Source organism: Carcharodon carcharias, chromosome 7 (genome assembly GCF_017639515.1).
Source record: "Carcharodon carcharias isolate sCarCar2 chromosome 7, sCarCar2.pri, whole genome shotgun sequence".
NCBI classification, from domain to species: domain Eukaryota; kingdom Metazoa; phylum Chordata; class Chondrichthyes; order Lamniformes; family Lamnidae; genus Carcharodon; species Carcharodon carcharias.
The window spans coordinates 144,229,008-144,256,514 of NC_054473.1; the positions used below are offsets into that span (position 1 = coordinate 144,229,008).

The 27,507-nt window shown below is 41.2% G+C and overlaps 1 protein-coding gene across 2 annotated transcripts in view; it reads left to right on the top strand.

Annotated features, from left to right (window-relative positions):
* The window catches only part of si:ch211-212o1.2 (uncharacterized protein LOC492735 homolog), a 122,609-nt gene that overhangs the window by 52,533 nt on the left and 42,569 nt on the right, over positions 1 to 27,507 (top strand). The window lies entirely within an intron of this gene.

Consider the following 27,507-nt stretch of genomic DNA (forward strand, 5'->3'; position numbering starts at 1 on the left):
CCCAGCGCTGGTTCTTTGGTACAGCTGTTCAGTTAGTTCTACTCTTCTACTCTTTCCCCATAGCCTTGTTTTTCCTTACACCTAATTCAAAAATTTATCCAATTCCCTTTTGAATGTTGCTATTGAATCTGTTTCCGCTACCCTTTCAGGCAATTTCAGGTCACAACTTATTTGTAAAACATAGTTTCCTCACGTCACTTCTTTTGCCAATCACCTTGAATTTGGGCCTCTAGTTACCAATTTTTTTTTTGCCAAAGGAAACAGTTTATCCTCATTTACTCTATTAAAACCCTGAGAGATTTTGAACGTTCCTTTTAAACCTCATAACATTCTTTGCTGTAAGATGAACAACCATAGCTTCTCCAGTCTCTCCATGTGGTTACTCATCGCTGGTACCATTCTAATAAATCTATGCTGCACTCTCTCAAAGGGCTTGACATTGTTCCTAAAGCAAGTATATAATAATTGTCCCTCCTTGCCTCCATTTAAAAAAATTTTGTTCGGTTTAATTTTGTGGCAGCATATCAGAGAACAGAGAGTGTATGTATGGGATGGGAGAAAGGGATACAGGAGGAGGGCAGAACTGGTCTTAGCTGTCTAGGCTCGCCCACACATAATGGCTACTTGGATGTATTTCAGGAGATCAACCACCATCTATGGAGCCAGACCCCAATAAGGTATACATTGAGAGGAGCGGAGATGGTGTAAGTTGAGTAAAACAAATGGGGCTTGATTTTTAGCACTGATTACAGCAAAGACTATGGGTCCCAACAACATTCAGGCTGTGGTACTGAAAACTTGTGCTACAGAAATAGCCATGCCCCCTAGTTAAGCTGTTCTAGTACACCTACAATACTGGCATCTACTTGACAACGTGCTAAATTGCCCAGGTACACCCTGCCACAAAAAGCAGGATATAGCCAGTCCGGCCAATTACCGCTCCATCTGACCACTCGTGATTATCAATTTAAGTGATGGAAATTGTTATTGACATTGCTATCAAGCGGCACTTACTCGGCAATAACCTATTCACTGATGCTCAGTTTGGGTTCCACCACAATCACTTGACTCTAGGCATTATTACAGCCCTTATGTCCCCAGATGGGACAAAAGACCTAAATTCCAGAGGTGAGGTAAGATTGGCTACCCTTGGCATCAAACCAGCATTTAACAGTGTGGCATCAAGGATCCCATGCAAAATTGAGCTCTAAGGGAAAACCCTGCAAACACTTGTTGGAGTCATACTTCGCACAATGGAAGATGGTTGTAGTTGTAGAGACTAATTATCTCAGCCCAAGGGCATTGCTGCAGGAGTTCCTCAGGGTAGTGTCCTCAGCCCAACCACCTTCAGCTGCTTCATCAATGACCTTCCCTCCAACGTATAGTTAGAGGTGGGGATGCCATTTTGTTTTCCAACTTGTAGAACACATTTAATTGGAAAGTTGTTTACGAATTTGAGGATATGGCTGTTTATGAGCTGGACTGGAAAATTGTTTTCATTGGTAGTAGGAATAGCTTTACTCATTTGATATATTCAATGTATTGAATAACTCAAGCTTACAAGATGACATTTTCTAAACATCTACGGGAAACTGTCCGCAAATAGCAATTTGACCTAATTTAAGTTTAAAGCACCCAGAAAGATATAATTGCACACTGTGCATATGTTTCTGGCATAATTACAATGACCTTAACCTTGTTGTTTATTCAAAGGAGCAAAATGCTTTGCATCCATTTGATTAGCCTAAAAGATAAAGCCTTTTAACTCTTTCCTAGTCAGATATCAGGAAGTTCTATTATTCCGGTTCTTTGGTGGGTGATGCACGGAAAGTTGTTAGAGTTCAGGGCGAGAATAAATGTTGGTGATTTATATAAACCCGAATTCCTAGTTTCAACCCCTGGCTCTTGTGAGTTAGCTGGTCTCATATTGGGCAGCATTTTAGTAATACAACAGGCCTCTGAGTTTGTCATCCAGAACTGGAAACAAGGATCGTCAGCTAAGGTTCCTACTCCTGTAATTATCCAGGGACTGCGTATATGTGGATTTTGGGTAAGGATAGGAATGTACTTTGCTGCAGTATCCTCCATGGTTAAATGGGTCATTGACATTCACAGTCTCACTCATGTAAAGAGTAGGCACATGGACCAGAACGTAGACTGCCATTGTCTATGACATCAGAGCTCAAAGAGTCAGTACCTTTAGGGCGAGAGAAAGTAAGTGCAGTCTTCAGCCTTTGAAGCTTATTCTGGGAACGAAGAGGAGCAAGCCTGTCTACCAAACTGAAAGCCTGTAGAGCAATAGTCCTGCCCACTCTGCCCTATGCATCTGAGATTTGGACTTTGTACCAGTGTCATGCCAAGAAGCTCAACGACTTTTACTTGAGTTGCCTTTGGAAGCTGTCTTCGGAAGCTTTTGAAGATGAGGTGGCAGGACAAAGTACCAGATACGGAGGCGCTTACCTAAGTGGGCATGCCAAGCATCCACACCATATTGAGGCAGTCACAACTGAGTTGGGCTGGTCATGTAGCCAGAATGCCTGACACTAGCTTACTAAAGTTAGTCTTCTTTGAAGAACTTGAGTCTGGGGTACGTTCTCATGTTTTTTTTTTAATTCTTTCATGGGATGTGTGTGTCACTGGCTAGGCCAGTATTTATTGCCCATCCCTAATTGCCCTTGAGAAGATGGTGGTGAGATGCCTTCTTGAACCGCTGCAGTCCATGTGGTGTGGGTACACCCATAGTGCTGTTAGGAAGGGGGTTCCAGGATTTTGACCCAGCAACAGTGAAGAACGGTGATATATTTCCAAGTCAGGCTAGTGAGTGGCTGGGAGTGGAGCTAGCATGGTGGTCAAAGGAAGCATTATAAGGACACTCTGAAGATTTCACTTAAGAGTATGATATTGACTTTGAGTCTTGGGATTGCTGCAACCAAATAAAAAACTCTCTACCTCTGACTTGTGCTCTTGAAATCAAACAGAGGTGGAGAGAAATGCAAGAAGAGGAAATTCTGAGCCAGCAACTCATCCAAAATTCAGTCATCTAAATTATCCTGTCCTTTTTGTAGCAAAACCTTGCGGGTGCTGATCAACCTTAGCAGTCACCTACTCACCCACCGGAACCCTGTTACCTATGAAGTTTGTGAGATTGTTGTGTCAGAACTTGCTCTTTAATTTAGGGTTAAATGGAGAAATGAAAGGGTCATTTGACCTATTCTGAATCTGCCCAACAATGAACTTGGGTGGGTTGGTTATTAAAGGTTAAAGCAGGGCCCAAGTTGTTTTACTGGGATGTTCACACCTGTAAACAATGACCAGAGGAGCTGTGCTGGCAGTGGATAGACTGTTAGGCCTGGATTTTCACTCTTGAGGCGTGTACGCAGAGTCGGGAAATATCCTGGCTCACTGCCTCCATCTTGGGGGGAAAAGTAACCTGAATGGGTGATCTTCATTCTGGGGGTGGGTGCGGGATGGAATCAGTCCAGCACCCCTGGACAGAGATCAGAGGCAGCCACAGGCTGCTGAGTGCCGAGGTGGGCTGTTTAAAAGGCCTGCCTCTGTTCTCTGGGACTTGGTTCCAGTTGTTTTCTCAAACATTAGGCCCTTGAGCCCTCATCCCTCCTCACCTCTCCATCCACTATACATGCCCTTACATGCTGACTCATGCCCAATGGCCTCCATACCATCAATGCCAACGCATGCACCCCCACCACCCCAAGTGGCCCCTCATACCCTCCACACAAATTCATGACCCACACTCATCCCCATGGTTCCTTATGCTCCTATGTAAACTTTGTGCCAATTCATGAGGCCAACCACTACCCTTTGCCCTTATTCCCTCCATGCCAACTTACCCTGTGGCCACCATGGGCAGATCTCTGGAGCCATGCTAAGATGAAATAAAATAAAATTCTAAGTATCCACTATAGACTTCACTATATAAAAAAAACCTCATTCATGAAAGCCCATTCAATACATTTAAATTCCCTCATGTACTTGATCCCTTGATCCCTGTATTGATAACTAAACATCATGACAGCTTTAATAACCTATTTAAGTTCTCAGTCAAACCATGAATGTACAAGCTCTCAAAGTGGTAATGATAGGTTGTGGAAAGCAGGCAATCATTAATATTAGAATGATAGCAATTAGGATTATGTCAACAAACATCTATTGAAACTACTAGAGCAGATGTTTCTTTTCAACTCTCAGGGGCAGGCAGATTTTTTCACTTTTTAGAAGGTTGACCATTTAAAAAAACTTGACAATTCTACAGACCTTATGTTCCTTTAAAGAGCATTTATGACTTCTCTAAAGATTTGTTACCCCCACACTGTTGAATAAGGCCCTTGTTCCAGAAAAAGTGGGGCCTGTTTGAGCACAACGCTGAGATAAAATGGCCCTGCTGAGTTCAGGTATTTAACATGTAGGAGTCATGTCCCACCTCTGTTACTACCCCCTCCCCACCCCCATTGGGAAAATGGTTTCTGACAGATATGGGGTCGGGACTTCTGGATCCAGGGTCTGGCCATTTTGCATGTGTTGCAAAGCCTCCATGACTCCAAGAAAATCCACGGCTTAGTTTCCAAGTGAAAGGAAGGTGTTAGGAATGTCAGGTTTTGTAAACAGTTATGCTTTAAAGCTTGGGGTCTAGAGGATACCTAATTTGCATTTCTACCTTGATACAAGGCCCATGTGCTTCATATTGCCATGGAGATGAGCTCTGAGGGAGGAAGAGTCCATAATGGGCCATTGGAGTATCAAGATACAGGGTTTTTAAGATATCCTTGAACCTCTCAGGCAGGTCAGTCTGCAAAAATCCAGGTGAGAGAAAGAGAGGGAAAGAGAGAGCAGATAGAGTCAGTTAGTCCTGCAGTTTAAGCACAGAAGATGCTGGCCCTGTCGGTCACCATTTGAAATGCAGGTAGGAGCTTACGCTCAGATTAAAGAGACTGAGTTCATGAGGAATTAAACGAGATTGGAAGATTCGCCGAGCTTGACTAGAGGGAAGAATCTCCAATTTGTTCCTCATTGAATCGGTTTGGGAATTAGAAGTTACCTGGTTAGGAAAAGGAAGCAAACCATTGGGAGCTCAGAATAGCTTTGGACTCGTTCCTAAAGAATGAAATATCCACTTAAGGGACAGAGTAAAGTATAACCATGGAGGGGGATTTTTCAGTTGTTTTAAGAGTTTATAGAGATCTTTTCTGTAGTTTAGAGCATAAGTTGCCTACTGAATAGTGTTTAGAAAGTGTTGCTTTTAGTTTGCTTATTACTGTAAAAGTCTTAATCTTGTTGGGTAATCCTTCCAGTCAGCCACCGTAAATTTAAATATCTTTCTAAAGGTTATCGGTCTCTATGAGGATTGAAACACCTACCAAACATTTTAGATAATGAATGTGGCCACTTTTGCCTCAAAGGATGAACAACATCCTAGAGAAGAAAAAAGGAAACGTTTACCAGCAAATATTGTTAAGGGTTATTTTATGCACTAAGCATGGGTTTGGACATCAATCAACTGTAATAATTCAGCTTTTCAAGATCAAAGTTGGATATAGATGAAGCTTTTTTATGTCAATCAGATCATTTAACTGTTTCTTGAATGGTACAAAGGATTTTTTTTTCCCTCCACTATCCTTTCTTTAATCCATTCTGCCTGTAGATCATGCTTTGTTTGAAAGGTTTCCTGGTATCAGTCCTACACTTGCTGTCTACTAGTTTGAAACATTGTGTCCATGTCCGACTGTCAAGAGTGGTAAGTTTGAAGTAGTGTTTCAAATTTACTTTCTCGGTCATTTATGAGCTAAGCCCAGAGATTCCAAACCTTTGTATAGTACTGGATCACAAACTCCACTCTTCTCCATCATATCCAGTTTGTTGATCAGATGACCACCTTCGAGAAGTCACCCACCTCCTGCATCTACCTCCCCCCGACACTGCAGAAACCTCAGTCCATTACTTTAATACTTCAAGACTCAATTTATCCAGTGCTCAGCTTGTTATCTTCCCTACTCCTCATTCTCTGCTGTCCGACTGTGGCCACTTATTTACCTGCTGTGCTACGCCCTTTTGAAAACACTTTTAGAGAGCCTTCTCTATTGTGCCTTCACCCTGTTATGTTTTATTATGGGGTCGCTTTGCTCACCGGTTACACGCTTATCTGTCGGCAGGTAAGTCGATTACAATATACAGCAAACGCAGAGACCAATATAAAATGAAGCACATACTATTTACACGTGTGCTTCTCCAACCAGACCCTACCCTAGACCAACATTAACGTGGTAGCCGACACTACACAGCTATTGGGTCCTACAGTCAGGTGCTGACATTCTCTTAAAGGTGCATTACACCTCAGCTTACCACACACCCTCTCTGACTCCTCCCCATCTCCTTGCTGCTTAATATCTAGGGCTCTTTAAAGTGCTGTGAGATATTACTTTGCACATATGAAAAACTTTAGAAGTGTAAGTGGCAGTTATGTATTTCTATGAGATCAGCTCTCATTTTTCCCACCTCCCCAACCCCTTCAAGGATGAAAACCCTACAGTTCCTTCAATCCAGCCTCATGGCCCTTTGATGTTAGGGATCAGGCTCAAAAGATTTTTTTAATGGCCTCCAAGAGCCTGAATTTCTCCCTTGTGTCTTGTTAATCAGAACTTACTGGAGCATTCATGGAAAAGTGGCTGACTTGTCTGACTTGTACCTACTGTTTTGACTTATATCATTCTATATGATAGACATTGATTGGATACATTGAATGTCCAATCTATTGAAAGCCTCTAGATTTCTTTTCAGTAATGTTCATGAGGTAATTCTGTCGCTTTTTTTCTTGTGTGTAGTACTTTTTAACTTGCCTGCATTCAATTTCATTTGCCATTGTTCTGCATGTTTTGCTATTCTGACTAATTTATTTTGTAATTCCCAAGCTGCTGTCCTATAGTATCCTGCTTCTGTTGGTTATGTTCTGAGAATTTGATCAATTTCCACTGGGCTCCTGAATGCAGCTTATTTATGTAAATGAGTAAAGTAAGGATCCCAGTAGCAATCCCTGAGGCATGCACTGAACACACATGTAGCTCCAAACAAGTTTCTGCTGCTCCGTACCCTTCAGCTAATTTCTTATTCATCCTTATCCAGGTTAATACTATCTGACAGATGCGATGGGAGGGGCAATAAGGTAACAAAGCTTCAGATCATTACTAAGATTGTAGTCAGTGAAGGACGCAGAGGAAAATGCTGTTTGTACTCTGAAAAGTTATGTATAAAATTTGCTTGAAACTTTGCTCACAAGAGCAAAGCTTCCCACAACCATCAAACCTTTACAAACTATCCCTCATCTATTTTAGCCAGAGGTGCTATATTTACTGTCTTTCTGTGTAAACACAGTTGATAAAATTAAAGATTTGGATGAAACATGCTATGTATATAGTTTGTCCCTTTGTCTCATGATTGACCATGTGTCACTCTGTCAGGTTTGGAAACATCTTGCCTATTTCAGAAATGCCTGCTGTGGCCTTCTGTGTTCATGCAGAATTTTTTTTCCCCATTGGACATTTTTATTTTGGTGTTTTTGATTTCTGTTGTTTCTATGTCTTCTATGTTTTGGGGATTACAGTGTGGTCTGTGGTGTTACAGTGCGGCAGGATGCCGGCATGATGCAATTGTTCTTTGAGGTGATGTTTTGATCTTGGTTATGTTGCATTCAACATAGGTGGTGGGAAGGGCGTTAATGAGCAGAGACCATGAAGGAAGACTGTATTTGATAAATAACTGTGTGAGCTACTCATATACACTGATCAGTGACTGGTTCAAGAGTTGCATTGGCAGAAGTCTAGAAGTATAAGCTTGAAGCACAACCTTTAATGTCAGATTAGCTACATGTATATTTTCTTGTGTGCACAGAGTACAATTGTATGTCACTTTTTTAAAAATCCACAGAAGCCTGTATCGGCTGAGTGGATAAATCCTCTGTCTGTGGTGTAATTTCTGCCCAGGTTCAAGTAAATTTAGCCAGTCAGCCACATAGCACTGAAATCACCTTGGATTTCCAAAACCTCTCCCCTACCCTGACCCCTTGCCTCCTAGTAAATCACATGCAGTAAAACTTGATGCCATACATCACATAGCTGAAGATACTTTTATATTCCATTCAGATTTCAAAAAGTTGGGCTCTGATATTTACAAGGGTTCGGGGGTGTGTCATAGTGGAAATGTGGGCAATGTGCAGAATTGAACAGCAGGATCTCATTGAATTTTTCTTTGTTTCCCAGTTGGTAGCTAGCCAGATTGAGAGAACGGCTGTGAGGCCGCAGCCAGGGAGCAGAGCAGAGAGGTGGGAGGAAGAAAGAGATCATGGTGGGGGAGTGTGTGGTGGATGCAAGTTGTGGTTTGAAGGGATGGAGTTGGAGGTATTGAAGAGAAAGCTGAGATTCAAAGAGTGATTTTTGGGAGTGATAAACCCTGAATTGTATGCTTCTTTTAAGCACCATGAAAGAGATGTACTGCAATCCCAATTAAATTCAAATGTTATCTTTTTACTGTAACCACAACTTGTGACCATGGTCATCATTTCTGTTGAAATGTAGTGAGCTCAGTGTGGTTTCTTTTGGCACGTCCATGTTGAAAGTAGGAAAATAAAAGAGGGTGCTGGTATAGAACCTGCTAACTTCTCTAGTTTTAATTTACTTCACAGAATCGCAGAATTGTTAGGGTGCAGAAGGAGGCTGTTTGGCCTGTTGTGTCCGCACTTGCTCTCTGAATGAACAGTTCACTTAGTGTCATTCTCCCACCTTCTCCCCTTAACCCTGCATATTCTTCCTTTTCAATCTAATTCCCTTTTTAAATGCTTCATTTGAACCTGCTTCCACCTCACTCTCAGGCAGTACATTCCAGATCTTAACCACTCGCTGCGTGAAAATGGTTTTTCTCATATTGCTTTTGGTTTGTGGCTTGGTTTCTACTATGAATACTATTTGGATCTCTCTTCCAGGAGCTTGTGGCCTGTTCTGGATTGGGAAGGTTTCCCACTACTTATGAGTGACTTAGGTCTAACTCTGGTATGTTTCTTCAAAAACTCCTTTATTTGCACTATATTACATTCTAGGCATCTAGGTAAGTACATCCTCGCTTGTACAGACTATTCCATCTTCTCTTCTCAGTCTCTTTTAGGTGACTGACAATGTCACTGTTACATCATGATACACATCACTATCTTATTACCATACTATTACCCATTATTCTACAGCTTTTGCTTCTTTAGCCAATTACTTTAAACCTGTACCTTCATTCTCAATCCTTTTATGGGAACAGTTTCTCCCTATCTACTCTGTCCAGTCCCCTTGTGATTTTGAACACCTCATTCAAATCTCCTCTCAGCTGCCTTTTCTCCAAGGAAACAGTCTCAACTTCTTCAACCTGTCAACATAGCTGAAGTTCCTCATCCCTGGAATCATTCTCGTGACCCTTTTCTGCACTCTCTCCAATGCCTTCACATCCTGCCTAAAGTGCAGTGACTAGAACTGGATGCAGTACTCCACCTGAGGCCAAGCTAGTGTCTTATACAAGTTCAACATAACCTCCTTGCTCTTGTACTATATGCCCCTATTAATAAAGCCTAGGATACTGTATGCTTTATTAACCATGCTCTCAACCTGTCCTGCCATCTTCAACGACTTATGCACACAGACACCCAGGTTACTCTGCTCCTGCAACCCCTCTAGGATTGCATCCTTTTTTCCCTTTCTGGTCACAGAAAGATTGGTTAACAGACCTGCTACGTTTCTGCATTTTGCTGTCTAAAAATAAATATTTAATTAAGGCAGCCCTAGCTATAATCATTTTATTGTCTCTTTTTTCTAAGAGCTCGCAAATGTGAAAACATATTGGTCTAGAATTCGCTGGAAAAATTGGCACATGCAGTTATTATTGTTTATTTAAAAAGAAAATGAGCAATTTGTGGCAAGGAAGAGAGCCCATGAGCTGTGAATCACCACATATTTCTGGGCAATTTGGACCACTTTGCTGTAGACTTACGAAAAAACTGGAGCTCACCATCACTCATCCTATGAGTTTTAAGAAATTGCTGATTTTTCACTGTTAAAACAAATTAAACTCTCCACAGAAGGTTAGGGCTGGCATTTAATGATTTAAGGATTCTGAATGGCACAATTAATGTTTCTGCATACGGTGCCTATAAGGGGATAGTTGAAGATGTGGATTATCAGTTCTGCAGGTAGTAAATTATTCCCAGAGGATTTTGAACTTTATTTTTTCTTTAAATTTTAATTTCTGCTCTTTCTCTCAAACCAGTCTTTCTTTCCTTCCCTTTTTTTGTATCTAATTTGACTCTAATTTATCTTAGTTCATTTTCTGTTGTTCAGATGTTTTTCTATATTCTAAAATTTCATTGGTTCAGGAGATAGGCCGTTTGTGCTGTTGTTTCCTAAGGTCCCAGATTCCCTGTTGATCTTGCTGTCAGTGTCGGCTCGCACTTTTGAGCTAAAGGGTGTGGAAGAAATCCAACTTGCTGCCCACAGCATTAAATTATTCCTGTACCCTGGCCACAACTACACCAACTGGCACCCATTTAAGCTGTTCATCACTTTTTGTTTCAGGGATTGCTTCCTATTGCTTGTTTGGAACTTTCTCTTCAAGACTCTGTCTCTCAGCCCTTCTGCCCTCCTGTAACTAATTGTATTGCTTTGGATTCGCTTTTTTTTTTGTCCCATTAAGGATCTTGTGCATCTAATTACTGTTTGTTTTTAATATGGTGTTCAAAACAGGCAATTCTTGAAGCAGGACAGTTTTTCTATGAACTGAAACCCATGCCTTTATACATGTTGTGAATGGAATTAATAATTGCCACTCATCTATAATATTATTCCATCTAAGACCATGTGCATGCGTACCACATTTGCCATCTTCCCTGAAGAGCAACTTTGTAAACTCTATACTAATAGATCATATCCAATGCACAGAAGAATAATTCACAGTAGGGTGATGTTTTTCTGGGCCTTGTGCCTGAGACAAAGTGTATTCCATTTTCAATAAAGAAGAGGAAAGAACTTGCATCTGTATAGCACTTTTCATGACTTGAGGCCATCCCAAAGCACTTCTCAGCCAACTAAGTAATTTTGGAGCATAGCTCCTGTTGTAATGTACAGAGAAATGGTAGCTAATTTGTGCACAGTAAGGTCCCACAAACATCAATGATATATTAGGGTGTATTTTTCTCCGTTGAATGTGCAGCACCAGCTGTTAATTAAATTTGCATGCACCTAAAGATTTTTTGTGGAATTTTGCACTGCATTTTTACTGCAATTAGAGAACCACTTCAGTGCAGCATCATCTACATGGCATCAGGGATCTGTGTGAGCAGTGGAAGCATCTATGTATCTCCTTAACCAAACGGATTGAAAAATCATCATAAGCAGTGCAAATGATCTGGTACTTCCTGGTTCAGTTAGAATATTCAATATCAAATCAGGTAAAGAAAACAGGATTGAAAGGTGGGATTAAGAGAGAAAGATAACAGAGCAGGAAAGTATAATTTTTTTCCCATATCTCCAACAATAATTAAAACTTGAAGTAATGAGACTCCACCCTTGTAGAAGTAAGTTTTCAATGCTAGAGAGGTAGATTAGTAGTAATTAAGACTTAGCACACCGTAAAAATTTAATTGCACTGGAATGGACAAGTCCTAACTTTTTCTGATGAGTTTAGTGAGCATGTATCAAGTAAGTACAGCAACTTCACGATTTCATGTTTAACTGCACATTTGCGATTACTGGAAGTTACTACTGTTGACTGAAGAATAAATAGTGGCTAGAACACTGGGAGAAGCCCCCTGCTTTCTTTTGAATTGTGCTGTGGGATCTTTTACATCCACCTGAGGGCAGATGGACTCGGTTTAATATCTCATCCAAAAGATAGCACCAGCAGATAAATGACTGTTTCATCTGCTTTGCATGGTGATTGAGGGAGCAGTGTTAGCTGGAATCATAGAATGGTTACAGCACAGAAGAAGGCCATTCAGCCTCCCAAGCCCATGGCATCTCTCTGCGAGAGCAATTTAGCTAGTCCCACTCACCCGTCCTTTCCATGTAGCACTGCACCCTTCAGGTGCTTATCTGTTTCCCATGTGCTGTCCTGATAGAATCTGCCTCTATCATGCTCCTAGTGCATTCCAGATCATAACCACTCACTGCATAAAAATTTTTTCCACCTGTTGTCTTTGGTTTGTTTGCCAATCACCTTAAAGCAGTGCTCTCTGGTTCTTTACGCTTCTGCCAATGGGAACAATTTTGCTCTTTCTACGCTGTCTAGACTTTTCTTGTGTTCGAACACCGATGTCAATTCTCCTCCCATCTTTCTCTCCCCAACCCCAGAAAAAATGCCCCAGCTTATTTAATCTTCATGTAATTGAAGTCCCTCATCCCTGGAACCATTCTTGTGAATCTTTTCTGCAACCTCTCTAAAGCTTTCACATCCTTCCTAAAGTGATCAGAATTTGAAGCGAAACCAGTGTTTTACCAGTGTCTGACACGGGGGGACACGGAGTGGAAATGCTGTAAGATCTGATTTGGGTTTATGGTGTACGAATGTAAACATTCAAAGTGTGGTAAATAAGATTGGTCAGCCGCAGGTGCAGGTAGCCACATAGAAATATGATATTGTGGTGATAATGCAGACCAGGATCAAAAAAGGGCAAAACTGTGTACTAAACATACTTAAAAGGTGTTCAAGGAAGATGTGGAAGGAAAGACAGGAAGAGGAATGACACTATTGATTAAGGAGAATATTACAGTGCTGGAGAGAGAGGATGTCTTGGGGAGTTTAAGTACAGAATCTCTCTGGTTAAAGTTAAGAAACAGTTGAGGTATGGTTACACTACTGGAGTCATTCTATAGGGCACAAACTAATGGGAAAGGTAAGGAGGAGCAAATATTTAGGGAAATAGAGTAGAAGAACTGCAGAGTAGTGACAATGGGGGGCTTTTAATTATTGTAATATAGACTGTTGTAAAGGGCAGAGAGGGCGAAGATTTTCTGAAGTGCTTTCAAGAGGGCTTTCTTGAGTAGTTTATTTCTGGCCCAGAAAGGAAAGAGGCATTGCAGGATCTGGTTCAAGTGTCTTTAGGAGAACAGAGAACAGTGATCATTATATCATAAGGTTTAGATTAGCAATTGAAAAGGACAAGGAGCAATCTATAGTTAAAACACCTAATTGGAGGAGGGCCAATTTCTATGGGATGAACGTACAAGTTCTACATACACATTAGAAGCAGGAGTAGGCCACTTGGCCTCTCGGATGAGAATGCATCAATCCCAGGTAAATTGCCATCAAAGGTTGGCAGGCAAAACAATAATCAAACGATGGTCTGTCTTTAAGGAGAAGATGGTTCAAGTACAATCATAGGGTGGTCACAGGACAGAAGGAGGTAATTCAACCTATGGGGTCCCTGCCAACTCTCTGCAAGAGCAACTCAACTAGTCCCACTCCCTCTGCCTTTATTTTGTAGCCTGATAAGTGTTTTCCATTCAGATAATTATTCACTTCCCTTTTGAAAGTCATGATTGAATCTGCCTCCACCAGCCACTCAGGGGGTGCATCCAAGGACCTAACCACTTGCTACATTTAAAAAAAAAAGTTCTTCCTCGTGTCACCTTTGGTTCTTCTGCCATTCCCCTTAAAATCAGTGTCTTCTGGTTCTCAACCTTTCTGCCAATGGGAACAGTTTCTCCCTATCCAAACAAATCTTCACTCAACCATTCCTTCTCTAAGAAGAGCCCCAGCTTCTCCAATCGATGGCTGTAACTGAAGTGTCTCACTCCTGGAATCATTCTTAGAAGTCTATCCTGCACCCGCTCCAGTGCCTTCACATTCTTCCTAAAGTGCGGTGCCTAGAATTGGACCCAATACCTTAGTTAAGGCTGAACCAGGAAGGTTCGCATAATTTCTGTGCTTTTTTCCTCCATGCCATTTTTATAACACCCGAGATCCTGTATGCCTTATTAACCACTTTCTAACCATCGCTACTACCTTCAATGATTTGTAAGCATATACCCCCAGGTCCCTCTGCTCCTCACCCCTTTTGAAATTGTACCCTTTATTTTGCATTGCCTTTCCTCCTCCCTGCAAAAATGTAGCGCTTCACACTTTTCTGCATTAAATTTCATCTGCTACATATCCACCCACTCCACCAGTCCGTCTGTGTCCTCTTGAAGTCTGCCTCTATCACCCTATAGTTCGCAATATTTCTAAGTTTCATGTCATCTGCAGATTTTGAAATTATGCCCTACTCTCCCAAATCTAGGTCTTTAATATATTAACAAAGATCAAGAAAATATATTGCTTCAGAAGTTAAAGTTCCTGTTTAGGTCTTCAAAAGTATTTTTTTTAAACTGAACAGATGAATCAGTGAGTTGAATGATGTATCTGGAAATATACTACATTTGAATATTAACTTACTGCCTTAATGATTAATCATTGGTTCTGCAGTGCTTAGTCCCATGCAGTGATTCTGTGGTTCTGTGCTGTGATTCCTCACATATCAAATTATTGATCTTGGCCATGTCATCCGGAGGAAGTGCTGAGCAGAGACTACTGCTTCTCTGCAGGAAATGAGGAAGCATCTGTTGCTGAATCAACTCTAAATCACCTCCCAATGACCAAGTCAAGGTCCATTGTCTTAGCTGGGGAAAAAATGTGGTTAGTGGGCAAATAAAATATAATGGATTGGGAACAGGAAGAAATTATATATTTTTAACCCAGTTTTGCCAGTTTTTTAAAAAAAAAATAATCAAACCCTCCATTCATTTTATATTAGAGAATTTAGAAACTATTGCTTATGCTGTTGTCTCTGGAAATACAGACTTGTCTCTGAAATAAGTCAAAGGCTCAAATAGACAAATTGAAAGCAATGTTCTTGCATCAAACACTGAATTTGTTTTTCACAAAATAAAACCTGAAGAAGACTCCCTATGTGAATGCTGATTTAATTCACACAACATTGTGCAAAGGTTGTTAGTTTATGATAACGTAATTCCTATATTTAAGAAAAGAGTCAGAACATGCTCAGGGAGTTATAAACCAGTCAGGGTTAATATCATTGGTAGGGAAAACAATAGAATCCCTATTAAAGGAGAGAATAGAAAAATGTATTTATAAAATAAAGAAAAATATACTGAGAAATAGTGTGGGTTTCCAAAGGGAGAATCTTGCTTGACCAATCTCATTGTATTTTTTGGAGAGGAAACAGAGAGTAGACAATGGTAATGTAGTAGATGTAATTTATCTGGATTTTCAAAAGGCCTTCGATAAGGTGCCCATAATAGACTAATGAATAAGTTCATGGCATGCTGAGTGAGAGGACAAGTGGCAGCATAGATTGCTAGCTGGCTTCAAGACAGAAAGTAGCGATTGGGAATAGAGGGTAGATATTCAGGCTGGCAGAAGATGGAAAGTGGTGTTCCACAAGGATTAGGGCAGGGATCACTGCTGTTCATGACTTACATTAATGATTTGTACTTTAGATTCAAAAATGCAATTTCTAAATTTTTGGAGGACACCAAATTTTGGGGTGGGGAGATAACATTGAAGAGAACTGTGACAAATTACAGGAGGATATTAATAAACTTGCAGAATGGGCAAATAATTGGCAAATGAAGTTCAACACAAAAAATGTGAGGCAGTACATTTTTGTAAGAAGAACAGGGAGGTCACTATTACTTGGAAAGTGAGAGTTTAAGTGGGGTAGAGGAACAAAGGGATTCCAGAGTATGAATACACCAATCGCTAAAAGTTGTACCACAGGTTAGCATGGCCGTAAAAAAAGCAAACTAAACATTAGGCTTTATTTCTAGAGGGATAGAATTGGAAAGTAGAGAAGTTGTGCTAGACAATTTCTGTAGATACAACCAGCCAAATCTAATTTTAGTCAGACCACACCTGGGGCTGAATTTTCCCCCCGTTGGGGGGGGGTTGTGCGGGAGCGAGCACAAACCCGATCGGTGCCCCCAAACGGGTCCACGCCGCCAATTTATGTGGGCAGACCAATTAAGGCCTGCTCGGAAGCGCTGAGCACTCCGTGTGGGGGTGGGGGGCCGGGTGGAATTCCCTGAGTCGGGTCCTGCGCTCTTTCGTGCGTACGCGCAGAAGAGGGCAGAAATCTCCTTGAGGCACTTGAGCCTCAGGGAGATCAGTTTAAGATTTTAAAATGTAAATTAAGGAAAAAAAACTTGTCCCCTCATGTGACGGTGTCGCATGAGCTGGGGCATGTCAGTGAATCTTTTTTATAATTTTAATTGAATTTTAAAACACATCATGAAACCTCATCCTGCCCATGGATGAGGTTTCATGGAAAATGCAAAGGCCACCTGGCCTATTCACCCACCTGCCAACCTTAAGGTTGGATGGGCAGCTCATTTAACTGTTTTAATTAGTTTTTAAAGAAGCCTTATAAGGCTTTTGACAGATTGGGTGCACAACCGAATCTGCTGCACGCCCGCCGAACTGAAAATCTAAATGACGCGTGGAGACGTTGGGATGCCAGCCTGACATCACTGTGCATCATTTTACCCATTGGCGAGTGGGCCTAGCCCCTGCTTGCCAACCGGAAATTTCTTCCCCTGGAGTTCTGCATGCAGTTTTGGTCACCATATTATGAAAAAGATATACAGCCACTAGGGAGAGTAGAGAAGATTTACAAAGATTATATCAGAAATGCTTGAGTATACATATTAGGAAAGTTTGAACAAGCTGGGTGTCTTTTAGAGTCGTAGAATCGTTATGGCACAGAACGAGGCCATTCAGCTCATCAAGTTCATGCCAGCTTGCTACTGAGCAGCCTAATTCATCCCATTCCCCCACTCAATCCTTGTAACCCTGCCAATTTATTTCCCATCAAATTTCCTTTGATGTCCAGAACCTTATGTCTGTGTCTCCTAGGCCAGAATTTTTAATCAGGGATTGGAAACTGGAAATGGGGGCTTGTTCAATGTCCTGACACTGCACAACATGCTTTGCACAGGCTCACTATAATTTTAAAAGCTTCAGTCAATCATAGGCCAGGGTGAATGGGCTCACCATTCAATCCAGGATGGCTGACAGGTTCTTGATGCTGAAAAGCCAATGGAAGGCCCACTGATACTTGGAGATCAACAACCCCACTGGCTGGGATTGGGAGCTGCTGATGTGAGAATGCAGACAGTGAGAAGAGGGCCTCGTAAGTTTACTTTCTTTTATAAAATACAACAGCAGCCTGGTTAGAACCCTGGAGGGGCAACCCCTTCAAAGAATGGCCAGCGGCCTTGTGAGAATGCAGACAGTGGGGTGAAGGCTAGATAAGTTTAATTTTTTTAATATAAAATGCAACAGTGGCCTGGGCTACCCCTCCAGAGAATGGCCAGCAGCCATTGTGGGCCCAGAGGGGGTGGGGTCATCATGTGAACAGTTGCAGCTTCTGTCCCTTCGTGCCCTGAGCACACCTCAGGCCTGGACATGGTCCAGGCTGATGTTGACTGCTTGCATCACCATCTGGAAATCTTAGTCAGAGTGGGAATAGGACCTTAATAGGCCTCATGATTACATTTGATTAATGGCAATTGTTGGGCTTATTGGTCCAGCCCCGGGCTGGCCTCCCCTAAAAATGGCACAGAGGCCGGTGGCACCACGTTGAGGACCCACCTGCCTCCGATTCAGTCCCTGATCTCTCAAAAATTCTGCCCCTAGTGTTGCAAGGATGGTGAATTGTGACAGTGAGATCCAAAAAACATACTGAACTGTTTAAAAAGGGCCTCTTCTTTTAAAACAAATACAAGGAAAGACACTGACCAGAATGGCTGCCACGAGACACCTGATGCCTGAGACTGTAAGTTGACCTACTCTGGAACTTGTATGGATTGCACTGCAGGCCTGCTGACATGTCACTCATGGAATTCTACACTTGGGGGGTGTCAGAGTCAACTTCAAAAAGTCACTCTTGAATGAAAGACATTAAAATCCAGCACTTTGCATTTCTAATCAACTGTAATCCTGTCAAGATAATGGGAACTGCGAACTAGCCAGATTCCTAACAGATATTCAAAGCCCCCTGTGGGGGACGAAATAACCCCATCTCCTGTTGGTTTCTACTATCTTGAAATGTGTCAAACGTTTGAGATGAAAGAGCAAAAATAACTTGTTTGACAACAATGACCGCAAGACATGTTTGACAGACCAAGTATCTCAGGCTACAAATTACCAATATTTATTTAGATAGAAAATTAGCAGAAGCAAAAGTCAAATAACATGACAGAGTTCATACACAGTAATTTCTTTATCTTAGAGATTCCCAAAGCAGCTCAAAACTTCACTCACTCCCATAGTTAAGAATAGGCTTGCACCTCCACCTGTCTCAGTTCGTCAGATGCATTGCGAAACAGATGTTCACTAAAGAAATCGTAATATGGGCCCCGTATATATTGTTTATATCTCTGAAGTCTAAATTGGATCAAAGGAATATCAAAAAGGATAACTTCACAATAGTCAAAGCAACCACTCAAAATAGCAGTCGATCTGTCAGGATTTCCTGGTAGATTATTAAAAGGCGACTCTTCTCATTCAAAGCAAGGCTAAATTTCCCACCAGGTGGGTAGGTATTCCCAAACTTATTAGCTCTGTCTCCTTGCAACTAGGTCATAACATTAAGTGTTCATGTCACCTATGTGAATTTGGCAGTTGACATCTGTTAGGCAGTGGTGATACATTTCCTCATTTGAAGTGACATTGACACACTATTTGGGAGATGTGCACACAGCAAGCAGTAAATAAACAAAAGTGGCCAACAGCTGGCTAGCTACCAAGATTTCATTGATTTTTATAGTTAGCAGACACTCCCGCTTAAAATGGCACAAACGATGCATTTTGCCAAAAGAAATACAACCATATTTCTAATCTTACAATCAGACCTGTTTATTATCAAATTATATTTACGTGGCCAGAGGTGTTACCACCTCCTCTCAGCTTTTCAATCATTTTGCAACTTTTCCAGTCACCATTTTTCATGGTTTTTTTTTGAGAATGCTAATCCAGTTTCTAGTTTTAATTCTTTTCGTTCATTCAAGGGATGTGGGCGCCACTGGCTGGGCCAGCATTTATTGCCCATCCCTAATTGCCCTTGAGAAGGTGGTGGTGAGTTGCCTTCATGAAGCACTGCAGCCCATTTAATATTTTACAGTCAGCTCTTCCTTTCTGATTTACTGTTGGCTCAAAAGCTCACTTTCTGCTTGGAGATAATGAAATGAATGAAAGGCGGGGAGGGGGGTGGGGGGGGGGGTGGGTTCATGCATACATTCAGCTAAGAGCTTTTAGGGAGGGAAGTGGAATTTTGACCCTGATGAGGGTTTTCAATACAACATTCAACATGGTTGTCATGGCTGCAACCTAGAGATTTCCTCACACTGTTCAAACTTAACACAAAATAGAACATTCTTGCATTTCCCAGCATTGTTAAAAGTTACCTTTTATAAATTCAAAGCAGCATCAGCAACAAAAAAAAGTTACAAACTTTGAAATTTTAAATGAGTATAAATTAGGAATTCATAGATGAAAAAAGACAGAAGTCCATCTAGTTTGCCTTCTCCCATCTTGTTAGTCAACTGATACAATGATATTGGAGTTGCTGACTAATCAATCTCTATCAATTAGTCTACAACAAACCAAGACGTGACATGAGGAAGACCACAGTGGTAGAGAGCTTTGGGAGCTGTAGGTTCAAAGCCAGCTGTTCCTCAAAAACATGCTACACTTAATCACGTCATGTCTCAGTTACACATGCTAGAAATCAAAATGCTATTTTCTGAAGTAAATCTATCTAATTTGCATTTGAACAAATCAATACTGACAGATTCCACTGTGTCCCTGTTTCATAGGTTGACCCCCCACTCACTGAAATATTGGCTGGATATTAATTTAAAGATAGGAAGGGAACAGGCACACTGGTTGAGGCCGGGAAGCCCGGAAAAGAAACATGTTTTCCAGATTCCTGCAGCGTTTACCATTACGGTATGGTTACCGTTTTTTTGTTTCAGATATCCAGCCATGGGTAGCCAGAGTTTTGATGGACTGGCTGGCTGCCAGGTGGATGGATCCTCAGCACCAGCCCACTGGTGGGGAAGAGTGGGTGTAGGGAGAGGGAGGAAGATCTGAGTCCAGAGATAGAGAAGATTTGGCAAGGTGATGGGGGAGGTGGAGAAGACCGAGGAGTCCTAGAAGAGGTGAATTAGGATCTAGAGCTGTAGCATTGGAACCTGGCACCTAGGGACTGGGGAGATCAGAGACCAGAGCAGGGGGTGAGATCAAAAAGACTTTATGAAGAGATGAGGAGGTCTCATGAAGGACGTTATGAATTGGGGCGGTAGGGAAGGATTAGAAGAATCAAGAGGTGTTTGTGGGGAGTTGGTGAAGCAGGGTATCCTGAATCCAACAATTAAGCAGAAAGGCACTTAGCTGCTGGATCCAACTGTCCTCACCTTCCTTTAGATACCCACTTTGCCAAGGCCTGGAAAACTCAACCAGCTGTGCTTAAATTTAAAATGGTGGTTAAATATGAGGCATGCAGCCTCAGTAGAATATTTAAATTTCCAACCCATCTCTGTTGAAATCGAAAATGGACACATTGGGGTCAGGATTTAGATTCTTAATATTTCAACAACACACCTGAAACAAACCCCCCTGTTTTTGGGGGCTAAGATTTCATCCATTGTTTCCACAGGTTCATTTTGAATACACACCTCTTCAAGTACAGACTCTGCCTTCTGTCCTGGACAAGGTGAAATAACTTGTCATGGCTTACCTTACCTAAAACAACAATCATATCCCTGTCAACATTCTCTTTTTTTTTTCCAGTGAGCACATATCCAATTTACATAATTGTCCTCATAATCAGGTCCCTTTCAAACTGTCAGTCATTCTGGTTGTTCTCTTCTGTATGCGTTCAGCAGCCATAAAGTCATTGTGGCACAGAAGAAAGCCATTCGGCATCGAGTCCATGTCCATTTCATTCCTCTGCTCTGTCCCTGCCGCCCTGCAAGTTTAGTTCCCTTAAGACCCTATCCAATTTTATTTTAAACCATTGATTGTCTCTGTTTCCACCATCCTTTATAGGCAGTAAGTTCCAGGTCATTACCACTTGCTGCATAAAAGAGGCTTTCATCACATCCTCCCCTGCATCGCTTTCCCAAAACCATAAATCTATGTCCCACAATCCTTGTACCATCAGCTAATGGGAACAGCTTTTCTTTGTCTACTTTATCTATATCATCTACCTGTCATAATCTTGAACACCTCTATTAAATCTCCCCTAAATCTCCTTTCCTCCAAGGCGAACAGCTCTAGCTTCTCCAACCTAACCTTGTAGTTAAAATCCCTCATCCCCGGAACCATCCTGGTACGTCTCCTCTGTGCCATCTCAAAGACCCTTGCATCCTTCCCAAAGTGTGGTGACCAGAACAGATTGCAATGCTCTAGTTGTGGCTTAACCAGAGCTTTGTAAAGATTCAGCATAACCCCTCTGCTATTGTACTTCATACCTGTACTTAAAAGCCTAAGATCTCAAATGTTTTGCAAACTACCCTCTTAACTTTTTTGTACAGTACTATGGCAAAAATTCTATGAAACCACATTTATTATAGCATAACGTTAATTAGAAGAAATGATATCTTGAGATGCAAAGCTGGAAATTCTGCAGGGGGTCTTTTATTCAGAATTGCTGTCCTACTTAAGTGTTTCATGGAATGTTGACTGGGCTTGTAGTAAGTTGCACAGTAAAATGCCAAAGTAACTTTGAGGATTTCATTCCCCAGGTTGTCAGTTTAAGTGAAGTCTGATAGTTGATCTTTAAGTAATTGTTTTCATATGTGGAAGAGAGACATTATAAATAAAAGCCTGGGTAATTCTTGCCTTACCAAGACAAAAATTTTTCTTTTTCACTATCTTATGAATGGTTCCCAGGAAATTTATAAATTCTTTTCATTTATGGCGTGCCATTTTTTTTTGATTGTAAAAGCTACAATAAAGAGTTTAATATTGCAGTGTAGCACTCCTATATTAGCTATTTAAATGCAAAGTCTACATAATGTACAATGTGATAGTAATTGTGATTGCGTCCCGAGTTAAGTCCCTCAGTTGAGGATAATTCTTTAGACAAGAAATATTTACAACTATAATTTAACATGATATGGTGTAGATCAGGGAAGGATTTTGCTTACATCCAGGACTCTGAAGGTTTATAGGCTCATTTGGGTTGGCAAAATCATCACTCCAGGACAACAATTTTTTTCATGCAACTATATTTACATGTGCTCTTCCTAGCTGGTTTTGACATGCTTAAGGAATGTGATTTGCATCTTCCAGCCACCTAATCATTTTTCCTGATTAAGCTCTTTTAACTTTTACCCACATTAATTGACTCACTGTTGCATATCCCAATCAGTAGCATAAACTAGTGCAATTCATCATTGACACCATTTTTAATTAAAATGTGTTATTTTCTCAGTTACACTCCTGTGACATGAAGCAAAAATGTTCCTGAAAATGCTTCCCAAGATCATTTATTTTAATATACACATATCATGTTAAAACTATCATTGCAACTGTTACTTTACCTAAGAATTAACTGGAAAACTTTACATAGGATGTAGCCACCCTTGCCATCACAGTGCATGTCATTTGTATGCTTGGCACCAGATTCCCAAAGCAACTGCTCTGCTCGGAGCTAGGCTGCGGCAGGAGACTCCCAGGGGGAGTCTCTTTAGAGATGTCATCGGAGCATCCCTGAAGAGGTCAAACATCCTCACTGACTCATGGGAGTCCCTGTCCTGTGACCACCCAAAATGGCGAAGGTTCATTCGGGAAGGCACCAAACACATTGAGAGACTTCATCAGGAATACAGAAATACGAATTGAGGCATTGGAGAGAGAACACAAACTTCCAAACGTTCGTCTACCCGATCCTTCAAGCATCACCTACCTGCATAGTTGACTTTTCAGCCACCTCAGAACCCATCGAGCCAGAGTGGAAGGAAGTCATCCTCAATTCCGAGGGACTGCTAAAGAAGAGGAGAAGATTCATGTAATACTTGCGTACAACACTGTCAGATTATTGCAGCTTTGAAAACTTTATAGGGATCTTTTAATGCATGGTTCAGCTTCTGTTTTGGACTGTAATCTCTGAGCCCTGCAATGTTAGATTTGGGGGGTACCCCACAGATGAGCGGGGAATCTCTCTTGGAAGTTCCCAGGTAAGTGTTTACTTGGCAGTTGCCCAGAGGTGCACACTTCCACTGGTCTGCTCTGCTCTGGGGAAAATCCGAAAATGTGGTTTAAATTGCAAACTTCAGATGGTTCCGCCAGGATTACACCAATAGTTGCTGAGAAAAAGTGAGAAGAATTAAAGCCTCTTCTAACTTCTGGGTAACTATTGTAAACACCCAGACCAACCCCAAGGGACTCCCCACCCCACTCCCACCCACAACCCCAACCCCCACCCCTGATATCCCCCTTTAAACTTATTTGTTTTACAGCAGCTAGTGCCATTAATAAAAGGGGGCATGGCCTCCTTGAGCCTGCTGAAGCTGCACTTCGCTGGGGCCTGTGAGGAGTCTTTTGCTGCAGGCCCCAAGCAGCTCCGGTGAATGAAAGGGTCAGCGTAATTTTCAAGGGCAGTTAAGTATGTATTTATTTCCTCTAATTTGTGAAGGCCATCTCTTTCTGACGCTATTTGGAAGTGATGGCCCATTATGTCAGTGAGGTTAAGTCTAAACTATTTGCTTCATTCGAGCCATGTTATGGAAAGATGAAAATAATGGCTAAGATAGTGCACATAAAAACAAGAACAGAAATACCCCACTTCAGATTTCCAGCATCGCTCGCACTTTGCTCTAAGCAAAAGTGCCTGAATGGGGTCTGCACCACTGGAGAACCATTCTAAATAAGGTGGTTTGCTGGCCACACTTTTCCTGAACTGAATTTTGCAGCAAACATCTAAACTATTTCACTGTTGTGCCTTTCACAAAACAATCGTCCAAGGGAGAAATTAAAAGCTTGTTTTTGAAAAATTACTGAGGGGCTTCAATTGAGGGAGCTAAATTTGCTTATGTTCAGCCTTTCCTTTATGTGGTAAACGTAGTTTGAGCAATTTTGAACTGTATACTCAGAAACATAAAATACAAGTCATCAACCTCCCTGCTGAACTGAAGTGGAAATATGCCCCATGTTGGTTAGAGCCTGAAATAGACCCAAATGCATAATGGTCATTTCTTTATGTTTATGGGGAATTGCCACAATCCGGGGCTTATAGAGTTCAGCAGGTTCTTCAATGCTTCCAAGTATGAGCAAGAAACCTCTTTCAATAAAATATTTGGAACATGCTGATGTATTTTTTTGTCCTTTTCACTTCCTGATGCTGATCACACTCTCAGTTGGTTGTGTGCTATAGGCCTAAGTGAGTTATTTTTCATCATTCCATGTTTATCAAAAAAAGGAGATATCAGTAAGAATTATATTTGGTTTAGTTTGCAATTACATTTTAAAACCCGAAAGTCATATATTTTATGAATTTTTAGGCTAAATCTGGCAGTATTTACATTTATTGATACTAAAAAAAAGAGAATTTTGAAATGCATTGGTAAAAGGGCCCAGATAAACCAGCTGAATTGGGGCCAGACACAGAGCTACGCACAGTTGAATCATTTTAATGAAAATGATCAGAGTTGAAGCAGCATGGCAGAACGAGTATGCCGGTGTAGCAGCAGGGAAGTTGTGGTGACATGGAGATGTAGGATGCAGGTTGGCACCCATAATTCCCGCACAGTTGTATGTCTCATTATTTTAAATCCACGTAACTCCACAACTGACATTTTTATTTTAAAAGTCCTCATTAAAATAATGAACTATTTTAGAAATGAAAGCAATAAAATTGTTTTTAACGATCTACAAATAGCAGTCTTTGATTTAAAAATTGTGTGGACTATGGTTGTATGATAAAAGCCCAGCTGAAATCTCCTTACCTTGGAGCTCCTCTTATGAGGTAAAGAATAACATCATGGTTTCCTCCCCTCTTTTGCCAGGAGGAACATAGTCAATAAACCCATGATTACTGTGAAATGCTAGTAGATTTCCTGTGGCACTGCTCACTGTGCATCAGATGACCCTATGGTACATGATACAGTGGGGCAACAACACCACCTGGTGCCCTGTAATCTGCAACTACAGTGCCACTAGGACCTGTTTACGTAGGGAATTTGTATTAAACCTGATGACCTAGGCAATTAAAATGTCAAAAATTGAGATTAAAATGTGGCCCAAAATTGTGACAACAGGAAGTGAAGTTTGTGGACAGGTAGTGCAGGTACTGAAAATTTTTAATAGAGTGCAGATGTTTTCCAAAAAAATCTCCAAATGAACACCATGGGCTGAATTCTCCGGCTGGCCGACGTGTAAAATGACGCGCGATGATGTCTGGCGGGCGTCCTGACATCACTGTGCATCATTGGATTTTCAGTTCGGCAGGTGTGCAGCCGACTTGGCTGTGCGCCCACCAAACTGTCAAAGGCCTATTAAGACCTGTTAAAAGCTAATTTAAACAGTTAAATGAGCTGCCCGTCCAACCCTAAAGTTAGCGGGTAGGTGAAGAGCCCAGGCGGCCTCCGCATTTTTCATGGAACCTCATCCACGGGTGGGATGAGGTTTCATGATGTGTTTTAAAAATGCAATAAAAAATTTTTAAAAATCATTTGCTATGTCCCAGCTCATGTGACACTGTCACACGAGGAGACATGTTTTAAAAGTTTTAAAATACTTTATTTAGAAATTTTAATCTTAAACAAATATCCCTCCATGCATACGTGAAAGAGCGCACTCGTAACTCAGTGAGTCCCCCCTCCCCCGCAGCCTGCACAGGGAGCGCTCAGCACTTCCCAGTGAGCGTCATGCTGGGCGGGCCTTAATTGGCCCGCTCATGTAAAATGGCGGCACGCACCCGACTGGGGGTGTCGATTGGGTTCGCGCAAGCTCCCACCTGCCCCAGCACAACCCTCCCGATGGGGGTCAAAATTCACCCCTATGTATTTTAACCAGGACATCTGAAAGAAAAGTTCCCAATTGGTTGGCCATGTGGCTTTAAGTTCTTGGCATTCTGTTTAAATTTATCAAATGAGGCCTTATGGCGGATTTCAGTTACTTCCATCATGCATGATCTGACTGACTTTTGTTTTTTCTTTTTTACAAAGTATTACAGTGAGTTCTGTGATACGAATATTCTACAATGAACATTTGGTTCCTATACTACTGGGATGGTCTTATATTGCAGAGTTGTGTTTCAAAGAGCGTTCATTATTAAGGTGATGCATCACGTGTTGATGTTAGCGATTGCTTTGTACTTATAACTTCCCTTCCTTGGAAACTGTCTGAGCTTGGCTGGGTTGAGGCATTGGACAACAACCGAACCCTTTCTCAGAAGGAGGAGAGGGAAAAGTCAAATATTGAGGAGGGGGAGAAGGAAAAGTCAAATATTGAACTGTGTAGGCCAGTGCAGCTTCTTAGTGTGGACTGCTACTTTATGCTGCTGATAGATTTAGAAAGATAGTACTGCTATTTACTGTGGAGGTAAGAGCAGAGAGCCAGAACGTAAAGAATCATTGTCCTTTGATTTAAGCTCCAGAAACTGCAAATGGAAAATTGCTTTTTCTACATTATGCCAAAATCCTATACATAGCTGAAACTGTTTAAGAATGATGCAGGTCTTTGCATGTTAAGAAATCATATTTTTCATTTGAATGAGATGCTTTGTCATATATTTATAAATTTAATTAGAAAAGTTTTTTTTTAAATACTTCCTACCTGATCTCCTGTCTATCCAGTTTACACTAACAATGAATGATCCCAGGTGAATTGCAGTGCTCTGTAGTTGCACCTTTTATGCAGTGCTTGCCTGGTGGCTTCGCTTGCTCTGCAGTTTTGCCCTCTGGAGGGGCCCCACTTGCCGTCCTCCTGAGAGACATAGCTGAGATCAAATGTTCTGGAAAAGGAGAAATAAAAACACAATTGCTGGCAAAAAGCATCTGATCAGACAGCATCTGTTAATAAGTGGTTATGATAATGTGGAAAATTGGGCTAGGTGGTAAGTGTGACAAATAACCCACGTCTCCAACATGTCAGTGCTTCATTGAATTCATTTTGTTGAGCTACCAAACTAACCAATTACAGCAAAAAAAATCTTTTTTTTTTTGGAAGCATTTTGTTTAGTTGCACTAAACATTTGATTTCAGTATGTGTTCACCTTGGATGCATTAACTTGAAAAACATTCTTGTTTAAAATAATTTGTGCATGTTTCAAGAATTCAATGTCTAGTTACTACTTCTATGAAAATTGTTTATTTTTGTTATGGTATTGAGAAATATATGAAATCAATTTGCTATTATTTAAAATTTGAATTTAGATACAGTACTTTGGGTAAAATTATGCTGTCTGAA